Source organism: Cyprinodon tularosa, unplaced genomic scaffold (genome assembly GCF_016077235.1).
Source record: "Cyprinodon tularosa strain WSP-4 unplaced genomic scaffold, ASM1607723v1 ctg199, whole genome shotgun sequence".
Lineage (NCBI taxonomy): Eukaryota > Metazoa > Chordata > Actinopteri > Cyprinodontiformes > Cyprinodontidae > Cyprinodon > Cyprinodon tularosa.
In genome coordinates this window covers 3,311,577-3,326,900 of record NW_024038729.1, presented here as the reverse complement: position 1 = coordinate 3,326,900, position 15,324 = coordinate 3,311,577, and positions in this window count along the sequence as shown.

Sequence of the window (15,324 nt, the reverse complement as noted above, 5' to 3'; positions counted from 1 at the left end):
TCCTAAAAGCGCGCACATGCGCGATCCCGACGCTACGGAAGCCGGCAGACCAAACCAGCGCATTCAGCTCGGCAAAGAACTCATGCTCTTCCTCAACACTGAAGTCCTCAGACATTTTTCTTTCGTTGTTTCTTTCTTTGCACAGGTAAAAAGCACATTTCTTCTTCTACGCTTGCATTATTGGAAGAGCAGACGCTGAATGCGCACTTTCATCTGGTTTGGTCTGCCGGCTTCCGTAGCGTCGTGATCGCGCATGTGCGCGCTTTCAGGAAATCCTATACACTACTGTTTATGCTCTAAAAACATTCTAAATGACTTCTTTTCGAGTAAACTCTGGATCCTACCAACTCAGGACACTTGGAATACATTGGACGAGCAGTATGGAGGAATATTGACACGTTTTTTGTGGACTTTTATGGACCTTTCTGTCTCGGACGCCATAGACCTCCATTATTTGAATGTCAGCAGACAGCAAGAAGCCTCCCAGATCTCCAGATGCATTTGAGATATCAAAAAAGTACTCCAGAGTGTTGTTCAGCATGGGGGTGAGTAGAAAATGAAGGCTAATCATGTTTTGGGTGTACTATTCCTTTAACTTACTTTTAAACAGCTCCAATCAGCATACAGTGGGAACATCAGGACGACCCGCTAATTTAGGTGATTCCATTGAGCACAAGGTACGGACGTCAACACATCACGCCAGTCACTTCTGATCTTCTGTAACAAGCCAAAACAACTCTGCTTTCATTAGATAAACATTCGGCAGCTCTGATATGAGAGATTCTAGGGGACAAAACAATAAAGAAGCTTGACTACGCCCTGGCTCATTTTCATCTTACTCTCCATTGTTTACTTTCCTGATTGCAGTCGCACTGGTGACATCATCAGCGCTAACCCAGCATAATGGCATCACCAGACACACAGCAGTGGTGGGACAGAGGCTTTGCATCTTACCTGCCGGGGGTTACCTTTTTGTGAATAGGAGAGAAGCCAAAAGCTGATTGTTCGCAGGTTAACCCATGTTTGAAAAGAAAAACATGTCAACCCCGCTAAGAGGCTGAAGAGTATTTTCAAATTTATGCACATTTTCTGTACTTGTAAGTTGGATCAGTATAGCAGCCTTTTTTCCATCAGGACTTCATCAGTGTAGAAACCATATGAAGGAAAATGTCAGTATTTTTGAATCATCACCTTTACATAAATACACAGCCACCATAAACCTGTGCTGCTCACAGACATACCTCATTGGGTTTATGAAATTGGCCTTAATATAAAAAGTGTCAAAACCTCCAATTATAAATGTGAAAACACCCACAGAGAGTTACAGCAGTACTTCTAAAAACTTGTCTTGACTTGAATATGCTGGAGTGAAAACCACTTCTAATTGAGGTGAGCTAGGCGACTAACAGTTTGGTGAATTACCAGGAGTCATTCAGATGTTAACCTATATTTGTGTCATGTTCTGGCTCAGATAAGCTTCCTTCTATGACCAGTGGTTCACGATTTGCTTAAAGTGCTGCGGGCATGACATTATTATTAGAATGATTAGCATGCAAATCTTGTATAGCCCCTGGCACTGGCGCAGGCATCTACCCTTAAATTGGTCTTTCACATTCATTCACTTTAGGCTCCCTTTTAGTTGCATCTTAATGCTGGGCCCATAATATACATAAATTATAGCCTGTATTTTGTGTGCCATATAAATGCAGAATAAAGAGTAAAAGACCCATAACTTTGGATTAAACATAAAAAGGTAGATTCCAGCTATACTATGTTTGCAATAGTGGTTTTATTTTTTATTTTATCTTTGTCCAACATTGCTTTTTAGTTTATAGGAATTAAAAATGCTTGTGATTCTTCAATATTTTTTCCGCAATAATTCTCCTCTTGCTTATTTGTGTCAAGTTATTGAGTATTATAAGACACTATTTTGATCTTATGGAAAATGTTATTGCCTACACCGTCTAATAATACTGTTTTAAGGCAATATAGATATTTAACAATTAGATCAAATTAAAAAGGTAAAAAAAAGTGATGAAATATTTGTGAAGCATAAATAATTATTAAGTGGTCATTTTTGCCTGTTTGCTTATAGATTTAGACTTCTTTATTTGTCATTTTGTATGCACAGAGTGCATACAGAACGAAATTGTGTTGCATACAGCTTATGAACATTGCATTGATATTTCAAATGAGATGGAATACACATCCGGATTGTTACACACGAGTTATACAAAAAGTGCAGCAGTGGTCAAAGTGTAAACAGTGCAGTGGATAAAAACAGTGTGCAAATTGCAATGGTTCAGTGCAAATAGGCATTTGTGCAAAAATGCGTTATTTCCTTCGGTTGAGAAAATAGAAATGAGATGAACTGAAAAAGCTAAAAGTTAAACGTTCAGCAGCATTTGATGCCCGATAATGTGCAATAGGTGCAGAGTTCGGTTTGTGGATCAAAGGTTCAACAGTCTGATGGCAGTGGGGAAGAAGCTGTTGCAGAACCTGGTGGATCTGCAGCGGATGCTGCGGAACCTCTTTCCAGAGGGCAGCAGGGACAACAGTCCATGGTGGGGGTGTGAGGGTTCTTTGATGATATTACGGGCTCGGGACACACAGCGCTGTGATGAAATGTCCTTAATGGAGGGAAGAGGAGCCCCAATGATTCCTTCTGCTGTCCTCACCCTCCTCACGTTCTTCCAGTCGGTGTTATTAGTCCTGTTTGCATAACAGAAACATAATTTCAAAATAAAATTTTCTGACAAAGTAGGGATCTTTAAATTAAAAGTGTGCTATTATATATAGATAGTTTAGAATGTAGAATGGATGACAAGACACAACCAAAGGCTTTTGCTAATCGCATATGGAAGGGCTGAGTGGGCACTCTGCCTTATCCTATCCTATCCTATCCTATCCTATTCTATTCTACTCTATTCTATTCTATTCTATTCCAATCGGACATGTCTTTTCTCTTTGTCTAAACCCAATGAATGAAATGAACCCAATGATGGAAAAAAATATTATTGACAGATCTGATCAAATCTGAGTGGAATGATAGATGATGGCCTCAGAGAGATGCTCTTCATGTCCTGTGTTGTGTGCATTACCCTATTACTATAAAAAAAAAAAAAAATGATTTATGCCGGTCAAACTAAGATTGATTTCCGTAAGACTATGTAAAGAAACTGAGAAGCTGACCTGTATCTGCTTTAAAACAACATTGCTGCTGAAAACAGGAGCTAAATTCTAACATGTCCCTGAATGCATCCAGAACTTTGCCTTTTTTTAACAGTATTTGTCAGAAATTGTCTTTTTTTTATACGGTTACCACCAAGATCATTTAAAAACTAGGTAGATGCCATCAGATATTTCTCCTTTTTCCCTCCCCTACATCAACAAATCACCATTAAGACAAACATTTGCCACGGAAACTTTAAATTCTGCTATTATTTCTTTCTTCTCTGTCGGCTGCTGTTCCATTTTTTGTGCTCATGGTGCCTCATGCTCGTTGCAGAACTAGGGGAGATCGCACCTTTCAGGAGGTCACTCCGGCACTTTGGAATGATCATCCGCTTTACTTGATTCTGTTGATGTTTTTAAGAGCGAGCAGAAAACCTATTTGTTTAAGACATAAGACAAAATTTAATTCAAGTAGATTAAGAGTTGTTTATGAACATGTCTTTTGTGACTGTAAATGTATTTCTTTTTGCATTGTAATTTTGTGAGGCCCTGACAATGTCTGTGAAAGGAGCTATATAAACAAACATTGCTTACTTGTTAAATATAAGAGGTGCTAAACAATGATTGAATAAGGCTTTTCATATGTAACATCGTCACTGTTCGGCCATTTTGGCCATTTTTATCTTGTGCTTTCTGCTCCCTTCAGCTTAGCTTATTTGTTTTCCCACATTTCTTGGCCTCTGATATGGAAAGAAACAGAAGATATATATAAGATAAGATATAAGATAAAATCCTAAACATAGCAGTAAATAACAAGTACTAAAAATGAGGATGTATTCTCTTCACTGCAAAAGAAATAAAATCAAAATAGGTCATTTTTTCTTGAATTAAGGATTGAAGTGAGACACTTTGCCAATGGAACAAGATAATTTACACTTTAAACAAGAAAAAAACAATTGCATTATCTTATTTCAAGTGCATAATATCTATATAGCTTATTTTAAGAGTAAAAATACTCATTCCGTTGGCAAATCATCTTATTTACCTGCTCAAATTAAGGGTGAATACACTTAATTTAAGACATTTGTACTCATTTTGAGATCATTTTTGCAGTGTTTAAAAATAGACTAGAATCAGAGAACCCTCTGGGGGGGGGAGTGTTGTGTATTGGGATCTCTGTTCCCATGCATAGAGATGTCTATATCTACAGTTGCTATATTAAAAATGGTTTTCTGTAAACGTCACCAGCAATAACTCCAATAACAAACGATAATTTCATTCAAAATGTATTTATTAAAAATGCTTAACAATTCCTGTAATGAATGAATAGCACAATGAAAGAAATAATGTCTCATCTAAACATCCCTCACTTAACAATAACAGTTAACAATAACTCTCAACTCCCAATAACAGATGATACTCAGCCTCAGCAATGAACAAAATAATGTCTGTTCTGTAGGCTATTGGAAAAATAAATTAACAAATGAGCTAATTAACAAAATTAACAAAATACCTCTTGTGTAACAAAAATTATTCAAAATGTATCAAAAACGAACAAACATATCAATAGACTATCTTTACTTTCGGAGTCCAGGTGGCTTTTTTGGATCCCTTGCACCTCCATTGGACACCGAGACATATGTGCCTGCTTTGCACTTCAAAAACAATCTTAAAATGAGTAAAAATGTCTTAAATCAAGTCAATTTAACCCTTAATTTGAACAGGTAAATAAGATGACTTGCCAATGGAATGAGTATTTTTACCCTTAAAATAAAAAAATTAGATAATATGCACTTGAAATAAGACAACATAATTGCTTTTTTCGTACTTTAAGTATTAATTGTCTTGCTCTATTGGCAAAGTGTCTCATTTACCTCCTTAATTCAAGAAAATATACACTTATTTTAAGAAAAAAATGACTTATTGAGATTCAAATGTTTGCAGTGTGCACGCTTTGCACAAGGCATCCAACACTACAAAAACCATCTAGAAATAAGTACAAAATTTCTTAAAATAAGTGTATTTACCCTTAATTTTAGTAGGTAAATAAGATGATTTGCCAATGAAATGAACATTTCTACTCCTAAAATAAGATAATTAGATAATATTCACTTGAAATAAGACAAAGCAATTGTTTTTTTCTTATTTTAAATGTAAATTGTCTTGTTCCATTGGCAAGGTGTCTCACATATCTCCTCAATTCAAGAAAAAATGTATTTAATTTAAGCAAAAATGACTCATATAGATTTCCATTTTTTGCAGTGAATGTGTCTCGACCCGGTTTGAAAGCGGGGAAACTCTTTTGTAAATCGTCGGTAAACATACATTTGCGCTTTTGCATGTTGTTGGCGTACTGACAGCCATGCTGTCTATATTCTGATTAAGAACAGGGCTGCCCGCACTGACGCGGCTCAGGGATTACGTCACACGCAGCGTCGTGCACAGTTCCCTAGTGCCTGTAAATTTAATGGTCCAATTAAGGTAATTTAAAAAATCAGGACATTTCCTCACTTTCTAAAAAAAAACCCGGGACACCCGGGACAGGACGTGAAATACGGATATGTCCAGGGAAATTTGGTCACCCTATCTAACAGCAGCACACACACGTCTTTATCACCCTCTTATATCGAAGGATAAATTTTTACCTGAAAACAACATTTATAATTTAATAACACCTTATTTATTTTTTTTTAATAAATATTCAAAGCAAAAGTCAGCAACCTTCTTATGACCTTATATTAAAGATTTGCAGTTTATTTATGCTGTGTGTGTGTTAAAGTTGTCTGATAAAGCTTATGTCATCTTGAACATGTAAAATACATTTTATACCATTAACTGGTATCACTTACTCAGCATTATCATGAGTCAAATTACATTTATGACAAATTCCCAAGCAGATCAGTAACGGGAGGTAAACCAAACACAAAATTCCATGTTAAAACTAAAAAAAAAGCAAATATTGCAGGTTTCAATGATTTTACTATTGATTCCAGGGCTTTGTTTTCTATTTCACACTTGAATTAAAGTCTCAGCTTTCTCACCATCCATGTTTTCTCTCTCTCCAAGTCTTTGCGCGTCGCTCTCTCCTTCTCTCCCTGGCAGTATGCTCATTATTTCTGTCATTTCTTGGTAATTTGGAGTTCGCTGTTTAAAACTTAGAGCCTCTTATTAAGTTTTTGGCCACGGTGGATAAGAGGCAGGACTGTAAGAGCACAGAGATAAACTAATCATCTTAAAACCCTAATTATTAGTATCTTACTGTGACAGACTGTTTTTGCGAGCCAGCCAAATTGAGCCTCAAATGAGGAAAGGCATATCTGTGGAAGTGGTAATAATTTTAAGTCATCTCGATCTGGCTTGGTGTGGCAGAATTCATTAGTGGAGATTAGCACTGTGTGTACAAAGTAAATGAGATATCTAATAGCAAACGTGGAGGTCTGGGGACTCTTAATTTCCTCACCAGTATGAGGGATGATGTTAAGAGGTGATTTCATATTTATATATATAATTTTTTTCTTAATATCTTGGCTTCAGTTATGTGGATTTGCCTGCACTCCAACCAAGTAGTTAAACTAAACGGGGTCACTAAATTGCTCACCTCTAACCTTTCTTTGAGTTTCTGCTGCAGGGAGGCGACAAAAAAACGACCCTAAATCAGATTAAAATGCACTCCTCCGACGTAGAGGCATGCCAGGTTTTTTGTTTTTTTTTTCCAGGAGGATGTGAGGGGAAGTTAATTATGTGTGTAAGGAGAAGGTTGGGGAAAAATAATAAGATTACAAAGAATAATTTGCTGATATAATTACACCAAAATTGGGTACACACAATCGTAAAATACATGTATTGCTTGACCCGGGTTAGCCGGTGAAATAAATCCTCCTTCTATAGCCTTTGTTAATTTGTTTTTATCATCTCCAAGTGGTGTTTGTGCAGGCAGTTCAATTTGCATGTGTAATTCCACTGTGCAAATTGACAACAAGTAGATAATTCGAGGAAATGGGCTGGTTGCAGGCCCCTGCTATCTTCCTCAGCCTATTCATTTTGAGGAACCGCTGAGGCATGAAACTCATACATCAACTATTTCCTGACAACGCTTTGGCTTATTGTCCCCTAAAATGTCATTACAGCCATTATTTATGAAGCTAATTCATTTATTAAACCATATTTACTCTGACAGAATTTGTTACATTCCGTCCATATTCTCAGCGCTGCTTTTGAACATTGTCTCTCAGTGAGTGTGTGGGAATGCCTACAGCTCACAAAGTTTCAAATAAAAAGATTGTTTCTCCTGAAATAGTTGGGATTTCTTTATAAAATCACAGCCTGTTTTGGTGCAGACAGGTATATTGAAGGTAGACTGGTTTCCCCTCAAGTTTAAAAATGGTCACCACTGGTTAAGGTTTGCAAACATTAATTGGAAAGATCAGAAATATTCAGTGTTTATTTTGAGCACAATTATTTAAAGGGAAATAAATCCTATTTAAATAAATATAATTTTTACAAATTTATGTGACTGATTGTGCACCTCTAACGACACAATCACCCTACAGTAGTCTTGCAAAACTTTTCATAAATTTGATATGTAGACAGAGCAATTGTAATTTACACCCTACTTATGTTTTAGACCCTCTTAATTTGCTGCTTTACACTGCAAAAACGATTCAGAAATAAGTAAAAATATCTTAAATTAAGTGTATTTACCCTTAATTCAAGTAGGTAAATAAGTTGATTTGCCAATGGAATGAGGATTTTTAAACTTAAAATAAGGTAATCAGATAATATACACTTGATATAAGACAATTAAATTGTGTTTTTCTTATTTTAAATGTAAATTGTCTTGTTCCATTGGCAAAGTGTCTCACTTACCTCCTCAATTCAAGAAAAAATGCACTTAATTTAGGGAAAAAATGACTTATCTAGATTTCCATTTTTTCCAGTGTAGGTTGAGGTGTTCCTTAAAGATCCATCTTGTGGACAGTTTTTCATCTCATATTTATTTTCTCTGGTCTGAATCTTTCAACTCTGAAAATTTCCAAATGACAAAACAGGCTTAAATTGGAGGAAACGAAACCTTTGCTCAGTTTTTCTGAAAACCTTTCCTCACCTATCCAGTAGATGGAGCGTAGATGTTTTAATTACAGTGGTGGTCCATCTTCCTGTAAGTACATTCACAGTCAGATGCAAATCAAAGACCAACACGTCGTTCTACTGGGTTTTTGGAGTCTTTTGTGTTTTGTCAAGTGATTCAGGATAAGTGTGCTTGTTCAACCTCTTTTGAATAAGTTAAAGGACAGAGTTGTAAATGCTTGGAAGCTGAAACACAATCCTCCCTCTCTGTTCAGTGATGGCTTTGCTCCTTTAATCAAGATGGCTTCCTTCACCCCTCTTTCAAACCGTTTATCCTCTCTGTCCAAACTTTGAGCATTTTGGTGTCCATCTAGATTTTTTTAACAGAGCTACAGGCTCTCATGTGCTGCGCCATTTGCTGACCAGAAAAACTGAGCAAAAGTCCAGCTGCCACCAATTCAACCCTGTTTGATGTTTGCTATGACCTGAATGACTGAGAATTTGCACAGACATATTCTCACTAATAGTGACATTAGGACAACAATCACCGCTCTAATTGTCACAATGTACCTACTCTGCATTTGTTTTACTTTGGAATACGCCTGTCTCTGTTTTCTACATTCAGTTGAATTGTTTCTCCTATATTTCCTATCTGAAACCAGTAAAAGAAACAAAATTACACTGGAAAAAAATCGAATGTTCTTGGATTGAGGAGGTAAAAGAGCGGTTTTGCCAATGGAACAAGACAAAAGACACCTAAAATAAGTAAACACAATTGCATTGTCTTATTTTAAGTGAATATTATCTAAAAAACTTATTTTATGAGTATAAAATACTCATTCCATTGGCAAACTATCTCATTTACCTACTCAAATGAAGGGTAAATACACTTAATTTAAGAAAGTTTTGCTTATTTCTGGATTGTTTTTCCAGTGCACTCCTGCTTTGGCATCACTCCTCTGAATTCCCCACACTGGAAAAAAATCAAAATCTATAGAAGTAATTTTTTCTTAAAATAAGTGCATTTGTTCTTGAAATGAGATGGTAAAAGAGACATTTTGCCAATAGAACAAGACAATATACATTTAAAATAAGAAAACACAACTGCATTGTCTTATTTTAAGTGCATTTTATCTAAATATCTTATTTTAAGAGTAAAAATACTCATTCCATTGGCAAATCATCTGATTTACCTATTCAATTTAAGGGTAAATATACTTAATTTAAGAATTTTTTTACTTATTTCTAGATCATTTTTCCAGTGCAGAAGTACGGAAGTGTAAATTTGGGGTTGCTCAGGGATGCATCTAGAACCCCTTTTTATTTCTTTAATAACATGACAAAAAAAGAAGAAAAAAAACATGTCAGTTCGACTATTACATGATTGCATAGGAGAAAAATCAATTTTGAATTGAATTATAAGACTGAAATCTCAGATGTGGAATAAATTTCCAGTATAGCATGACAGCAAGATGGTTTCCTTTGGCCCCCAAAACACTTTTTCGACCTAACATTCCTCTTAACACCGCCATACATTTATCATCATGCCCAAACCAGATGTTTAGCTATCACATTTGCTAACCAGTTACATTAAATAAAAAAATCAATTCCATGAGAATTTACTCACAATACTAAGCATACAATGGAACTCACATTAAGGATGAGAAATTACAGTTTGTAAGCCTGTGGAAACATTTCGCATTTCTCACTAATTATGGAGTGAAGACAGTCATCGCCACTTTAATGAACTCAATTATTGTTACTCTCTTTATTTTGGCATCAGCAAGTCTCTGCTGTCCCATCCACAGCTGGTTTAGACATCTGCAGCAAGACCTCTACCTGGAACCAGAGAAAGTGAGACAGAAGCACTACTGTGTGTGTCTGTGTCTCCCTGGTGGTTTCCTGTTGAGCGTAGCAGTAATTCTTGTGTTTTGGTTTGTTTTCAACATTCGCATCATGGATATATTACTGAACTGACTTCCACCTTGATAAATAAAAAAGAATTAAGTTTACTTTCACTTTACTGCAAAAAATGGAAATCTAAATAAGTCATTTTTGTTTAAATTAAGTGCATTTTTTCTTGACACTTTGTCTTGTTCCATTGACACTTTGCCAATGGAACAAGACAATTTTCATTTAAAATAAGAAAAAAATTAGCTTTTTCTTATTTCAAGTGCGTATTATCTAATTATCTTGTTTTAGGAGTAAAAATACTAATTCCATTGGCTACTCAAATTAAGGGCAAGTACACTCAATTTAAACTGTTTTTACTTAATTCTAGATGGTTTTTGCAGTCATGTTACCAATTTTAGGATAAATCTTTTCATCATGCTTCTGCTGCAGCAAACATAGAACAGCTTTTCATTGCATGTCAAGCATGCACTGCAAAAAATGGAAATCTAGATAAGTCATTTTTTTCTTAAACTAAGTGCATTTTTTCTTGAATTGAGGAGGTAGGTGAGACACTTTGCCAATGGAACAAGACAATTTTCATTTAAAATAAGAAAAAAATTAGCTTTTTCTTATTTCAAGTGCGTATTATCTAATTATCTTGTTTTAGGAGTAAAAATACTAATTCCATTGGCAGATCATCTTATTTATCTACTCAAATTAAGGGCAAGTACACTCAATTTAAACTGTTTTTACTTAATTCTAGATGGTTTTTGCAGTCATGTTACCAATTTTAGGATAAATCTTTTCATCATGCTTCTGCTGCAGCAAACATAGAACAGCTTTTCATTGCATGTCAAGCATGCACTGCAAAAAATGGAAATCTAGATAAGTCATTTTTTTCTACTAAGTGCATTTTTTCTTGAATTGAGGAGGTAGGTGAGACACTTAATAAGAAAAAGGAACTGCATTGTCTTATTTCAAGTGCATATTATACAATTACCTTATTTTAAGAGTAAAAATACTCATTCCATTGGCAAATCATCTCATTTACCTACTAAAATAAAGATTAAATACACTTGATTTAAGACATTTTTACTTATTTCTAGATCATTTTTGTAGTGTGCATCCTCTACAAATGGAGTTTTAAACACATTTATTTTCAGCTGCTATTCAGTTTTCTATTTGTCTTGATTTTATTTTTTAACTGGTTCCATGTTCAGCCATCAATTTTGAGCAATATTCTGCTACATTTCATAATAATATTTCATTTGATTTGTTACAAAAGATTTTCAAACGAATTAATTATTACTTGCACTCACAGAGCTTAGCCAAATAAACATGCCCACAGCATGACAGATCCTCCACTCTATTTAATGGTCGTATTAGGTTTATTTTATAATATTTTATTTCGTTTAACACCAGTGTTAGAGTTATTGAATAATAATTATAAAATTATTGTGTGGGCGTATTAAACATTTAAGAAAAATTATGCTACATTTCTGTCCTGTGATTCAATCAGGAGAGTCATAAACTTTTATGATCGGCATCCAGTAGGTCATGAGGCAGAGTCACACGGTTGTGTGACTTCCATCCAGCCAGATGGTCATTTCACACTGTCTTATGACCTGCATCCTGCCAGATAATCATTTCTGGGTTTTCTGTTTAAGACCCGCCCTATTATGTTGTAAACTGTTAATAAAAGGCTTTGCTGTGAAGGGATCTGTGAGAAAAGGTCCTGGTTGTGAGCCAGCAGTTCTTCTCCCCTACGGCAGAGGCTGACGTTACAAAATCCCTGTCTGTGTTTGATCATTTCGTCCTGTTAAACTCTTAAACTCACATTTTTTTGGATTTAAACCCAACAACCAGACCCATTCAGAGCGTTTTCTGTTGAAAAGCTTGAATCAACAATAGGCTAATTCTAGGCTAATATCTAATTATGGTTTCAACAAAAGTCCAAGCAAACTTCAATTGGAATCAATGAAAGTTAATCCACAATCACAAATGTTTACATTTAGGAAAGAACAGAAAGTATTATTTTTGAATGTATTTACCTTATTTTAATTTATGCTGAAGCTTTTTACGTATCATTTCCAGGGTTGCAAAAAAACTTCCATTTGTACAGAGTAATGAGCATAAACCTAAACATGAAGTATTTGGTTTTATGATTTTTTTTAGGTCTAAATTGGTATGGACAAATGAAACTGACACTTGCCAGATTTTCTATAACTTCCAAAATTATTTTTAGTAGATGTATACAGATAAAGATAAGATGGGACTATTATTCACACTGGAAAAAATCTAAATCTAGATAAGTCATTTTTTTCTTAAAATAAGTGCATTTCTTCTTGGATTGAGGAGGTAAAAGAGACATATTGCCAATGGAACAAGACAATTTCCACTTAAAATAAGAAAAAAACAAATGCATTGTCTTATTTCAAGTGCATATTATCTAATTTTCTTATTATAAGAGTAAAATGCTCATTCCATTGGCAAACTATCTCATTTTCCTGCTCAAATTAAGGTTAAATACGCTTAATTTAAGACATTTTTACTTATTTTTAGATTGTTTTTCCAGTGCAGGGTCCACACACTGCAAAAACGATCTAGAAATAAGTAAACATTTCTTAAATTTGAATAGGTAAATGAAATGATTTGCCAATGGAATTAGTATTTTTACTCTTAAAATCTGATAATTAGATAAAATGCACTTGAAATAAGACAATGCAGTTGTGTTTTCTTATTTTAAATGTAAATTGTCTTGCTCCGTTGGCAAAATGTCTCTTTTACCTCCTCAATTCAAGAACAAATGCACTTATTTTAACCTCTTACACCCTAAGGGGGTATAAATAAATTTCTGCCTGACAAAAACACACAAAAGTAAATCACTTATAGCCTCACAGCCATTAGATTTAAGAAGAAACTTTTGGTACCTCTGTAAAGGTAAGATGTCATAGAATGGTTTTCTGGTGTCAGCACCATTGTAGCTTTGACCCTGCCTGAAATATTAGGGACAAAATACAAAATATTTTGCATTTTTTAACCTCGCCAAAAAAATTTTTGAAATAAACATTGCAAAACACTACCAAAATATTATTTATAGCACAAAACAGTAGTACAGACTTTTAAATCTAAATGATGTGTAAAAATATACCAAATTTGGACTCAATCAGATGAATCATATTTATTTTAGAATGGTATTAGTGAGAAATTTCTTAGGCGGAGAGGCCATTTTGCCACATGTATCCAAAAATGTCACCAAACTGTGCCAAATGTGTTTTTTACATCAATACTGGGGGTTTGTTAAAATTACGAGGTCATGTAGCAGCTGGACCCACCGGTGGGTCCGTAGGGTTCTAGGGGTTAAGAAAAAATGACTTATCTAGATTTCTATTTTTTCCAGTGTAGTTTATTCATCATGCTCATAAGCCATAATAGTGTTAAAAAAAATGCAGGAAAAAGTCTCAAAATTTGACTTTGGAAAAGTAGGGAATTTACTACAAACCCTTGGTTTGAGCTAAATCCCCTCTCCCAGCAGTCTCCTCCTAAATAAGTGTGCATTAGTCAGTTTTAACGCGTCTCAGGAAGATGGTAAAGAGTTTTGCATCAAGCCTCCTGGCCTGTTGCTGCTGACTTGTGGATCTGTCAGTTTAGTGCAGCACATTTCATGACAGTGTGGATAATTTTCAATTGTGAGCAGTGAAATAACACACGGTGAACTAGGGAGGCGTGTGTGTGTGTGTGTGTGTGTGTGTGTGTGCGTGTCCTGGTGGGGGTCATACATTTTAATGTTACATGTTCTTCCCGGATAAATCCGTCACACCATTCTCTTGCATCTCTTTCTTTCTACTTACCTGTCACCCAAAAGCACTTATCACAGCAGTGGCGATGAGTTGTGTTTGAACTGTTTTACAATATTGATTCGGAGGCATGACATTTTAATTAATACAGGGTGTTAGCTGTCATATAGGCAGCCATCCTCGTTGGTTAGTATGTGAGACAGGCGAGGTGGGGGCACTGGAGATAACACTGAGGCACTTACTGGGAAAAGGGGATCACTGTGGAAAGAGAGAGACAGTCATGGGGTGAATTTACGGTGGAAAAAACAGTAATATCAACGCAAACTGTACTCCTGTCAAAGCCTATTCTGGGGCCCATAACACAAATCACAGAGACATGGCGTGTCCTTCGTGTTTCCACAGGATGCAGAGAGAGAGAGAGAGAGGGAGGCCTGCAAAGAGGGGCGACCAGGGGGAAATTAGGTAACTTTTTAGCACTCCATTGAACAGCAGTAAGCTTCGAAGGATTAGCAAGCATAAACACATTAAACTGATGAGATTCATCAGCACTCTTGTGTCAAATCTATTGAGCCCACAGGCGGAGCTCAGCTGCTGCAAACTGCAGTCAAGGCAACCAGAGCTGCACTGCAAAAAGTCTAAATCTAGATGAGTCATTTTTTTCTTAAAATAAGTGCATTTGTTCTTGAATTGAGTAGGTAAAAGAGACATTTTGCCAATCGAACAAGACAATTTACACTTAAAATAAGGAAAAACAGTTGCATTGTCTTAATTTAAGTGCATATTATCTAATTATCTTATTTTAAGAGTAAAATTACTTATTCCATTGGCAAACTATCTCATTTACCTACTCAAATTAAGGGTGAATACACTTAATTTAAGAAATTTTTACTTATTTTTAGATCGTTTTTGCAGTGTGCCTGTTTTTCCACAGAAAATCGGCTGCAGATTTAACAAAGTTTAAAACTTTCAGATTTCATTTTAATTTACAAAAGCATCAGTGTTTAAGTATTTCAATTTGGTAATCAGAAACAAGGCTCTTAATTCTTTTTATGGTTATTTTAAATATCCACATCAACAAAGATCTCCAACAATAAGTATTTTCTCTAGATACACAAAAAAAAAGATCAAAATTTAGACTCTATATTAGAGTTTGGTTCAATCTAAGGAAAAGATTCTCAAGATCAAACTGAGCAGCTTAACCCTTTAAAGCCCGATCCAAGAATAAAACAAAACAGAAAATTACTTTTTTTGGTTTGAATTCCTTATTTGCCCTTTTAACAAAATATGTAAAAAGAAAAAAAACAGAAATACATTTTTGATATTAATATTTTATTACTCTGCGATAAGTCAAGATAATTTTTTTTGTGTAGTCTTCTACACTGCAAAAACGATC